The sequence below is a fragment of the Oratosquilla oratoria genome, chromosome 24 (genome assembly GCF_046742065.1).
Source record: "Oratosquilla oratoria isolate Oo_2021 chromosome 24, ASM4674206v1, whole genome shotgun sequence".
Classification (NCBI taxonomy): domain Eukaryota; kingdom Metazoa; phylum Arthropoda; class Malacostraca; order Stomatopoda; family Squillidae; genus Oratosquilla; species Oratosquilla oratoria.
Window position 1 is genome coordinate 41,054,688 of NC_134800.1, and position 5,000 is coordinate 41,059,687.

A 5,000-nucleotide genomic window follows, 5' to 3' on the forward strand; every position below is an offset into this window, starting at 1 on the left:
GTAACACACACACACACACACACACACACACACACACACACACAGACACACACACACACACACACACACACACACACACACACATACACACACACATACACACACACACACACACACACACACACACACACACACACACACACACACACGCCCGCACACACACACACACACACACACACACACACACACACACACACACACACACACACACACACACACACACACACACACACACACACACACAACACACAAAGTCAAATGAATATATACACACGCAGACGCGAACAAGCACATACATAGACGCGCGTACATGTCCACAGTCATGTATATATACACAAACGTGTACACACACACAAAAAACATATACATGAATACACACAAACATATACATAAATGCATGCGCACGCGTAATACACACACACACACACACACACACACACACACACACACACACGCAAACGCACGCACACACAGCAGGATTCAAACCCGGACCGCCGTAGTAGCAGCCGGGAACTCTACCAACTGCGCCACAAGTGTGTGCATATGTGATTCACCATGGTTCTTGGACCACAAGTTGGACTCGTGACCGACAGTTATTAACCTCCCGGATGAGTGCTCAGAGCGAGCTCTTATGACCGATCTATGGGTAACACGCACACATACCCCCAACTCCGCGCCTACGAGAGTTGGAGTAACAACCCGCAGCGCAGCGATATTGAATTTATTTCAGCTCTGGGCGGGATTCGAACCCGGACTGCCGTTGTGGCAGGCGAGAACTCTAACCACTGCGTCACGAGGTTGTGTTCTAACCACCGCGCGACGAGGTTGTGTGTTTGCACATGTATATGTGCGCATGTGTATGCACATGTGTATGTGCGTATGTGTGTGTGTGTGTGTGTGTGTGTGTGTGTGTGTGTGCACATGTTTGTGTGTGCATGCGCGTGTGCGAATGTGCACGCATGTGTTCCCGCATGTGTATGTATGTATACAAGTGTTTATGCGTGTATGTATGCGTATATGTATGCATGTGTGTATGCATGTGTGTATGCGTGTGTGTATGTGTATGTGTGAGTGTATGAAATGTTCTGGGTTTAGTTAAAATCCCACGACATCGGCGCCAGATTGTCCACAGGGATAGACACGCTGGTGAACTGTATTCTCTTTCGGTAACAATGATAACAATTAGCATGAGCGTAGCTACAAGCTGTTCAGGATTAAAGAGAGTTTGTGCAAGTTTCATAGTTTCGCCGCATAGATGGCACCACAGTCATTGCAAATGCAATGAATAGTCTGTAAATCGAATATTGCAAACTAGTTCCGTGTCACAAACTATGCCCTGTCTTACTCTGCAGCATGATTCCTTCTTGGGATACGACAGCATACTATGCTTGTATCTAAGTCCTTCATGATATATTGCTTACCAGTAACGTAACACCATGCTGCCACGTCACCTGCAGCATACCACAACCTGAATGGAGCATTGCCAGCATAAGCTTTCTGCTGTCATTATGCTAGGGAGTTTCGTGACGTCACTAATAGTCATGCAGCATTATTTTGTGATTAGAGAGACGTCTCCACAAAAAAAAGATGAAACTAAAATAAATAAACAGATAAATTAACAAACAAATAAATGAATAAAGGAATAGAGAAATACATGTATAAACAAAATGATCTAAATCGATAAATGAATCAAATAAGCAAATGAAAACGAATCAATAAAATAAATAAAGAAATAGATAAATTACAAACGAATAAAGGAATAAGGAAATAGAGAAATACATACATAAACCAAATTATTTAATAAATCGATAAATGAATAAAATAAATAAACAAATAAATAGAATAAATAAAACAAATAGAAAGGCTGGTCAAATTTAACTTCAGCCAACGTTCACATCAACTTCAATCCATCTATCTCTCCTTGGAAAAAAAAAAAAAAAAAAAAATTACTTCACACATACGTTATGCTGCCCGTCACACACCCCAGCATAACGACCATACACTAAACCAAGGCAATAGCATATTCTGCCGACCTACAGCATCACATGCGTCCCCAGGTTATTGGGGAGGGCCGGCCGGGAGATAGCAGCTGTCATTTTGATTAATGCTGCTTCGATTTTTTTCGTCACAATTTTGTAAAAGCGCCAATTGGTTATTAGTCATAGCAGCTCGATGGCACCCCTTCGGTGGACGTCCGCCTGGCCGAACGTATAGAATATTCGTAGTGTAGAATATTCGTGGATGGACACGTATATTCACAAGAACACACGAATTCGTGTGTGTGTGTGCATATGGACGTGTATGTATCTATGTGTATGTATGCACATGTGTATGCACGTGTGTGTATGTACGTGTATGTGTGTGTGTGTGTGTGTGTGTGTGTGTGTGTGTGTGTGTGTGTGTGTGTGTGTGTGTGTGTGTGTGTGTGTGTGTGTGTGTGCGTGTATGTACGTGTGTGTATATACGTGTGTATATGCACGTATGTATGCACGTGTGTGTACAGTTGTGTGTGTGTGTAGATGTGTGTGTGTACTTGTATGTCCGTGTGTGTATGTACGTGTGTGTATGTACGTGTGTGTACGTACATGTGTGTATGTACGTGTGTGTATGTACGTGTGTGTATATACGTGTCTGTATATACGATTGTGTATGTGTGTATGCGTGTATGTGTATCAACGTGTGTATATTTGCACGTGTGTGTGTGTGCGCGCGTGTGCATATGCCTTATTAGGTACATCTTTTTCTTTATTATTTTATTTTTCTTCTTTTTCATCCTTCCTTCACTTATTTTTCTTTTCTTTTCATTTTTCTTGTTTTTCCTATTTTTCTTTTCTTTCTCTTTTTCTCTTTGTCTTTTCTTTCCGTTTTCTTCTTCCTTTCTTCTTTTTCTTCTTTCTTTTCTACTTTTCTTATCATTTTTCTTTTTCTTCTTTTTCTTTACTTCTTTTCTTGTTCTTTTTTTATTTTTCTTCATCTTTTTATTTTTATTTCTTCTTAATTTTTCTTCATCTTTTTCATAGTTTTCTTCATTTTTTCTTCCTTTTCATTTTTTTTTATTTTCATTTTTCTTATTTTTTCTTATTTTTCCTCATCTTTTTCTTTTTCTTTTCCTTCATATTTTTCTTCTTTTTCTTCATCTTTTTATTGTATTTCATCTTTTTCTTTTTTCTTCATCTTTTTCTCTTTTTCTTTTCTATTTTCCTTCATATTTTTCTTATTATTTTTCTTCATTTTCATGTTCCTCTTCGTTTTCATTTTCTTTGTCTTCATCTTCTTTGTCTTCGTCTTCTTTGTCTTCGTCTTAGTCGTCTTTGTCTTAGTCATCTTCGTTTTAGTCGTCTTCGTTTTAGTCGTCTTCGTCTTCTTCTTCGTCTTCGTCTTTTTCGTTTTCTTCCTCATCTTCTTCTTCTTCTTCTTCTTCTTCTTCTTCTTCTTCGCGTTCTTCTTCGCGTTCTTCTTCGCGTTCTTCTTCTTCTTCTTCTTCTTCTTCTTCTTCTTCTTCTTCTTCTTCTTCTTCTTCTTCGCGTTCTTCTTCTTCTTCTTCGCGTTCTTCTTCTTCGCGTTCTTCTTCTTCGCGTTCTTCTTCTTCGCATTCTTCTTCTTCGCGTTCTTCTTCTTCGCGTTCTTCTTCTTCGCGTTCTTGGCGTTCTTCTTCTTCGCGTTCTTGGCGTTCTTCTTCTTCTTCGCGTTCTTGGCGTTCTTCTTCTTCTTCGCGTTCTTCGCATTCTTCTTCTTTGCATTCTTCGCGTTCTTCTTCTTTGCGTTCTTCGCGATCTTCTTCTTGGCGTTCTTCTTCGCGTTCTTCTATGCATTCTTCGCGTTCTTCTTCTTCGCGTTCTTCTATGCATTCTTCGCGTTCTTCTTCTTCGCGTTCTTCTTCGTTTTCCTCTTCCTCTTCGTCTTCCTCTTCTTCCTTTTCCTCTTCCTCTTCCTCTTCTTCCTCTTCCTCTTCCTCTTCTTCCTCTTCTCTTCTTCCTCCTTCCTCGTCCTCTTCTTCCACTTCATCTTCCTCCTCTTCCTCTTCTTCCTCTTTCTCTTCCTCTTCCTCTTCCTCTTCTTCCTTTTCCTCTTCTTCCTCTTCCTCTTCCTTTTCTTCCTTTTCCTTTTCCTCTTCTTCCTCTTCCTTTTCCTCTTCCTCTTCTCTTCTTCCTCCTTCCTCTTCCTCTTTTTCCTCTTCCACTTCATCTTCCTCTTCTTCCTCTTCTTCTTCCTCTTCCTTTTCCTCTTCCTCTTCCTCTTCCTTTTCTTCCTTTTCCTCTTCTTCCTCTTCTTCCTTTTCTTCCTTTTCCTCTTCCTCTTCTTCCTCTTCCTCTTCCTCCTCTTCTTTTTCTTTTCTCCTCCTCTTCCTCTTCCTTTTCTTCTTCCTCTTCTTCCTCTTCCTCTTCCTCCTCTTCCTCTTTTTCTTCTTCCTCTTCCTCTTCTTCATCTTCCTCTTCTTCCTCCTTCCTCTTCTTCCTCTTCCTCTTCCTCTTCCTCCTCCTCTTCCTCTTCCTTTTCTTCTTCCTCTTCCTCCTCTTCCTCTTCCTCTTCTTCCTCTTTTTCTTCTTCCTCTTCTTCTTCCTTCCTCTTCCTCTTCTTCCTCTTCCTCTTCTTCCTCTTCTTCCTCTTCTTCCTCTTCCTCTTCTTCCTCTTCCTCCTTCCTCTTCCTCTTCCTCTTTTTCCTCTTCCTCTTCCTCTTCCTCTTTTTCCTCTTCCTCTTCTTCCTCTTTTTCCTCTTCCTCTTCTTCCTCTTCCTTTTCTTCCTCTTCCTCTTTTTCATCTTCCTCTTCCTCTTCTTCCTCTTTGTAGTTTTTTCGTCCAAAATGATGTATGGCTGAATCTTTTATGTTTTAAGTCAAAACAAAAGCGACATCGCCATTCACTATCAGTGACGCATTCACTCACTATCACTGTCAATATCACCATGACGATCACGATCATGATCACCATCATGATGAACATCACGGTCATCATCACCATCACGATGACCATCACGATGACCATCACGATGACCATCACGA

General features: G+C 40.8%; 1 protein-coding gene across 2 annotated transcripts in view; it reads left to right on the plus strand.

The window, feature by feature from the left end:
• The window catches only part of LOC143038574 (GATA-binding factor C-like), a 565,788-nt gene that overhangs the window by 105,362 nt on the left and 455,426 nt on the right, over positions 1–5,000 (plus strand). The window lies entirely within an intron of this gene.